Source organism: Capra hircus, chromosome 15 (genome assembly GCF_001704415.2).
Source record: "Capra hircus breed San Clemente chromosome 15, ASM170441v1, whole genome shotgun sequence".
NCBI lineage: Eukaryota > Metazoa > Chordata > Mammalia > Artiodactyla > Bovidae > Capra > Capra hircus.
Window position 1 is genome coordinate 26,782,840 of NC_030822.1, and position 7,088 is coordinate 26,789,927.

Sequence of the window (7,088 nt, forward strand, 5' to 3'; positions counted from 1 at the left end):
AAGTACTGGAGTTTCAGCTTGAGCGTCATTCCTTCCAAAGAAATCCCAGGGCTGATCTCCTTTAGAATGGACTGGTTGGATCTTCTTGTAGTCCAAGGGCCTCTCAAGAGTCTTCTCCAACACCACAGTTCAAAAGCATCAATTCTTTGGTGCTCAGCTTTCTTCACAGTCCAACTCTCACATCCATACATGACCACTGGAAAAACCATAGCCTTGACTAGATGAACCTTAGTTGGCAAAGTAATGTCTCTGCTTTTCAATATGCTATCTAGGTTGGTCATAACTTTCCTTCCAAGGGGTGAGTGTCTTTAATTTCATGGCTGCAGTCACCATCTGCAGTGATTTTGGAGCCCCCCAAAATAAAGTCTGATACTGTTTCCACTGTTTCCCCATCTATTTCCCCATGGACCAGATGCCATGATCTTCGTTTTATCAATGTTGAGGTTTAAGCCAACTTTTTCACTCTCCTCGTTCACTTTCATCAAGAGGCTTTTTAGTTCCTCTTCACTTTCTGCCATAAGGGTAGTGTCATCTGCATATCTGAGGTTATTGATATTTCTCCTGGCAATCTTGATTCCAGCTTGTGCTTTTTCCAGCCCAGCGTTTCTCATGATGTACTCTTCCTCTAAGTTAAATAAGCAGGGTGACAATATACAGCCTTGACGTACTCCTTTTCCTATTTGGAACCAGTCTGTTGTTCCATGTCCAGTTCTAACTGTTGCTTCCTGACCTGCATACAGATTTCTCAAGAGGCAGGTCAGGTTAGGGGTGGTCTCAGTTTCTCCCAAAACCTTGGCCAGCCTGAGTTCCCACACTGCCCCTCTGTCAGGCAGTCACCCCAGCACAGTAGGGGGAGCATGTTGGGCCCACAGCATCCTAGCACGGTCTTCCTGAGGGGAAGCAGGAGGGGGCATGACCATGACCCATGGGGAGGGCCGCTCGCGCCTTTTCCAGCCTGGAGACACCTCACCCCGACCCTGTGTGAGGCACCCGGGGCCCCCTCCTCTCCCTGATGCCTGCGGTGTCCTGGCCAGGGAGCAGCCCCCAAACAAGGGCTGCACTCATGGCTTCCCCAAGGGGGCTGCTTTTCTCGGCTAGCGTCCTCCCACAGAGCCTGCTGGGAGCTGGGCTATTGGATCTCAGGGCTGCTTCAGTTGAGAGGGATCAGACCCCAGGACCTAGCCAGAGGGATGTGAGAGAACCAGGAGCATATGTGAGGCTGGAATGTGAACCCTGAGGTGGGAATTGAACCTGTGAGATTCTGCCCGTTGGATCCTGGGCTCTGCCCCTCACAGTGGGGTAGTCAGAAACAAACCGCTTCCCCTTTGTAAGCCTCTGTTTTCTTTCTTGTAAAATGAGACAAAAGATTCCCTCCTGCACTGTTATAAGAATTGAATGCTAAGCCATGGATAAAACCCAACACTGAAGGCTCACAATAAACTACTAGAGGTGGACTCTGAATGCCTGATAAAGAAAATCAGATCTGTGTCAAATGCCACCTATACTTTCTCAGACTGACATAGGCTGGGAGCAGGGTTGGCAGTGGGGAGCAGGATGAGATGCTCAAAATGAGTTAAAGAGTAAATAAATGAAAAGGTGAGGGAGTGAATGATTTAATCTCAGGCACTGATCAATAGCAGCTTTGCATAAATCACGGGTCCTCAGGAAAAGGGAGGGGTAATTCCTATCTTGTAAGGTTATTATGAGAATAAAATTAAATAAGGAATTTATTTATTTATTTTATTTTTTGAAAATTAATTTAGTTATTTTAATAGGAGGCTAATTACTTTACAATATTGTAGTGGTTTTTGCCAGACATCAACATGAATCAGCCATGGGCACATATGTGTTCCCCATCCAGAACCCCCTCCCACCTCCTTCTAAATAAGGAATTTAAAAGTGCATAGTTAGTGCTCGATAAATCTTAGCTCTTATATAAATTATAACAATCACAGCACAAGAATTAAAAGAAAAAAATCAAGGACTTCCTTGGTGGTCCAGTGGTTAAGAATCCACTTCCCAACGCAAGGGGTCACAGGTTTGATTCCTAGTCCCGGTAGAGTCCACATGCTTCAGGGCAACTAGCCCCAAGTGCCGCACCTTGTGAAGCGCTTGCTCTGGAGCCCACAAGCCACAGCTACTGAGCCCCAGGGCCCCAGAGCCTGTGCTCTGCAGTAAGAGAAGCCATCTCAACGAGAAGCCTGTGCATCACAACTAGAGTAGCCCCTGCTCGCTGCAGCTTGAGAAAGCACAAGGGCAGTAACAAAAACCCAGCACAGCCATAAATTCACAAAATTAATAAATTTTAAAATTCAATATAGAAGGATCAATTCTTATCATTACATATGTGGCCAGTTGCCCTATTTAAGCCTAAACAGCTAAGAAGCCTGGGCAAAGGACCCAGTGGATGTCAGGCTCAAAGCAGATTGAGTGAAGGGGCCTGGAAGTTGCTTTTACAGGCTCTTGGCCAAGTGGCTGAGGTGGCTACCGAGAAGCCAGAAAGCCAAACCAAGGGAAGCTGCAATGGAGAGCAGACCCAAGGGGGCCGGGGTCAGGGAGCCAGTGCTGGCCATGAGGACTGAGTCCAGGGGAGTGGCCGTTTCTGTGACTACACGCTTCACCCCAGCTTGATAGTGGGCCTGGCACACCCTATCTCCAGGTGGGTCCCTGAACCCTTGCTCCACTTAAGCATGGGCCAGCATGGCAAGCCAGACATAACAGCCCCTACCTAATTCTGGCTGCCCACACCCCCAGGCCACCACCCTGGGATATGCAGTCCAGTCTTTTCTTTCTATTATCCCACTCTACCCTTCAGCTGGAGGCTCTGCTACAACCCTCCAAGATCTCCCAGAGTCCAAATGATTCACTCACTAAGCTGACTTCAGGCAGGTTACCTGACTCATGGAGCCTCAGTTTATTCAGATGTAAAGCAAGGCTGTTCATACTTGGCTGTGGGTCTTACGAGCATTTAGTGAGAAAACTCGCATGAAAATTCTCCCTTATCTTGACATTTTAAAACATTTATCTTGCTCTTCCCCTTATGCTATTGGCACATGTTCATCAGAATGGCAAGTCCCTGAGGACCACGTTATTCCCATCCGCAGTGCCTGACCCAACACAACATGTGTAGGAAGTGGGCCCACCCCTGACCCCCCCAAGACCGAGCCACACTCTCTGAGCACTTACTATGTGCCGAGCAATGTGAGGAGCATTCGCTTGAGCATCAACAAGTGGTTGGCTTCTACTGTCGGTAGCACTAAGGAACACCAGTTAACTAAAGTCACAAATCCTGTCCTTGCAGAGCTTGCCTTCTAGCAGAGGGAGCAGGTGACAAAGAGCAAGTGTAGTGAGTGTTCGATGGTAACAAGCACTATGGATAAACATTGTGCAGTGCAAGGAGGCATGTGGGGTGCGAGGAGGGGAATGGGTTACAATTTTAAATTGGGTGGTTGATGTAGGACTCCTTAGAGAAGGACATTTGAGCCAGTGCCTGAAGGAGGTGAGAGAGCTGGCCATATAGATAATTCCATGGGCGGTGTGTTCCTGGCCAGGGGAACAGCTGGGGCAAAGGCCATAAGGCAGGGCCTTACCTGGCTAGAAGGGGTGGAGAAGGCGAACAGGAATATGAGGGCAGGGCAGTTACTGGGCTACTTTGCTAAGGCTTAAGAGGCCATTGTGAGGACTTGGTTTGCCCTGAATGAGTTAAGGAGCCCTTGGAGGGACTTCCCTGGTGGCCCAATGGTTAAGATTTCTCCAGGGCCAGCCTGGTGGCTCAGTGGTAAAGAATCTGCCTGCCAATGAAGAAGACACAGGTTCGACCCCTGATCTGGGAGGGGCCCACATGCCTTGGAGCAACTAAGCCCATGCACTGCAACTACTGAGCCTGCGCTGCAACTACTGAAGCCTGTATAACCTAGGGCCTGTGCTCAGCAATAAGAGAAACCACCGCAATGAGAAGCCTGCACATCTTAACGACAGAGTAGCCCCTGCTTGCCACAACTAGAGAAAGTCTGTACACAGCAACAAAGACCCAGCACAGCCAAACATACATAAATACACACAATTATTGAAAAAAAATCAGACTTTGCCTTCCAGTGCAGAGGGTGTGGGTTTGACCCCTGGTCGGGGAGCTAAGATCTCACAAGCCTCATGACCAAAAAAAACCAAAGCATAAGGCAGAAGCAATATTGTAACAAATTCAATAAAATTTTTAAAATGGTCCACATTAAAAAAAAAAAAAAAAAGGAGCCCTTGGAGGTGTTGAGCCTAAGAATGACACAATTTGATGTGGTTTATCTTATTGAGATATGATTGACATATGACACTGTATTAGTTGTAACTGTACAATGTAATGACTTGACATATCTATATATTGCAAAATAAATGACAATCACAATAAGTTTTTAGGTAACAATAAGTTTTGTTTTTTTCTTATGATGAGAACTTTTAAGATTTACTCTCTTAGCAACTTTCAAATTTGCAATACAGCAGTAAAGAATCCACCTGTCTATGCAGGACACGCAGGTTCAGTCTCTGGGTTGGGAAGATCCTCTGGAGAAGGAAATGGCCACTCACTCCAGTATTCTTGCCTGGAAAAATCTTATGGACAGAGGAGCCTGGCAGGGTTCCATGGGATTGCAAAACAGGGGGACACTACTTATTAGCAAGTGACTAAACAGCAACAAGGAGAAGGCAATGGCACCCCACTCCAGTACTCTTGCCTGGAAAATCCCATGGATGGAGGAGCCTGGAAGGCTGCAGTCCATGTGGTCGCTGAGGGTCGGACACAACTGAGCCACTTCCCTTTCAATTTTCACTTTCATGCATTGGAGAAGAAAATGGCAACCCACTCCAGTGTTCTTGCCTGGAGAATCCCAGGGTCGGGGGAGCCAGGTGGGCTGCCGTCTATGGGGTCTCACAGAGTTGGACACAACTGAAGCAACTTAGCAGCAGTAGCAGCAAACAGCAACAACAAATTATTAACTATATTCACCATTCTGTAACATTATGTCCCCAGGACTTTTCATCCTGTAGCTGGAAGTTTGTAGCTTTTGACCTCCTTCTCCTAGGGCTCACGTTTTAGAAGGCTCACTCTGCAGGGTTCTCCTATGAGTTCAAATCCCAGCTCCGCCTCTTTGTAGCCACATCACTGGGCCAGACATCTTGCCACTCAGTTTCAGTTCCCTCTCTGTATAAAAGCAGATGAAGAGTATGTGTCTAACAGATCTTGGCAGAAATGCCTGTCTGCTTTTAGGCCTAAGAATAGCAGTCCTTCTGAGCAGTTGGTCTGTTTCAATCTCATGGGCTTCTCACACTCACTGGCTGCTGGGAAGCAGAAAGCAAAGCTCGTGCCCTGCCCAGAGCAATCTCGTCCATCTTTAGATACTTTCAGCTTTATTCCTGTGCTTGGTTCTTCCCACACCTACTTTAAAAGTTTTTTTTTAAATGTTATGCCCTTTAAATAATTTCTTCAGAATAAGTTTTTCATCGATTACAAAAAATTTACATGTTAATGTTAGGTATTTTAGGAAGCAGACATGTAAAGCACCATAAAAAAAATACATATGACCCAAAGATAATAATTTTTAATCTTTTTTGGTAGTATTTCTTTCAGATTATATATAAAAATATACATTTAAAATATATCTTAAATATATATTAAAATAGATTTTATATATATATAACAGGTGAAAGGAGATGGGGGTGGTATGTTTGGGTGAAATGACTGAGATTAAGTTTCCACCTCACATAATGGGAGTTCATAATAGAAATTAAATTTAGTCCAAAAAAAAGTTATCACCTTTTTGGTAGATCTGAGTGGTCTGCAGTTGAAATCCACTATATATACACATACATACTCCCACAGTTAGCACTCATCTATAAGTACTCTTATGGGCTGATTTTTTTAGCTTAATAAAATGCTGGGAACATCTTTCCATGGCATTAAATATTCTATATCACCATTTTTACAACTGCCTTTAACATCCCATTGGTATTCAATACTATAGATACACCCACATGTATTTTTATAATATCCTATAGTTAAAGTGAAAGTCGCTCAGCTGTGTCCAACTCTTTGTGACCCCATGGACTATACAGTCCATGGAATTCTCCAGGCCAGAATACTGAAGTGGGTACCCTATCCTTTCTCCATGGATCTTCCTGACCCAGGAATTGAACCAGGGTCTCCTGCATTGCAGGTGGATTCTTTACCAACTGAGCTATCAGGGAAGCCCAGACATCTTAAATCCTTTTTTTACTTATGACATTATAGGAAATCAATATATTTATGAATATCTTACAAGGGTGGTATGAGGATTAGCTATAATATATGTAAAATTTGAAATTATAACATGTTCAAACCTTTCTTTGCCAAATTTACTTCTTCATCATTTCTTATCACAGTAAAGGTGAGGATTGAATTAGAAATTTGGATGCCACTCTTGCTTCCTCCCTTTTGCCAACCCAGTCCTCAGTTGCCAGGTGTCATTCATTCTATCTTTAAAACACCTCTGGGATCAGTGAGTTCTCTGCATTCTCAAAGCTTCTCTCCTTAGTTAGGCCCTTATCATCTCTCCCCTGCACAGCTGCACCAGTGTACTCCTAGGATGTCTTCTTTGGAGTCCCTGCAAAGGCAGATCCTGATATAAGAAGTTGGATACACACAATTTTTGGAATGTGGTTGTTATTGTTGTTGTTGTTCCATCGTTAAGTCATGTCCGATTGTTTGCAGCTCCATGGACTGAAGCACTCTGGGCTCCTCTGTCCTCCCCTATCTCCTGGAATTTGCTCAAGTTCATGTCTGTTGAGTTGGTGATGCTATCTAACCATGTCATCCTCTACCGCCCCCTTCTCCTCCTGCCTTCAATCTTTCCCAGCATCGAGGTCTTTTCCAGTGAGTCAGCTCTTCAAATCAAGTGGCCAAAGAATTGGAGCTTCAGCTTCAGCATCAGTCCTTCCAATGATTATTTAGGGTTAACTTCCTTTAAGATTGACTAGTTTGATCTCCTTGCAGTCCAAGGGACTTGTAAGTATCTTCTCTAGCAGCACAATTTGAAAGCATCAATTCTTCTGTGTTCAGCCTTTTT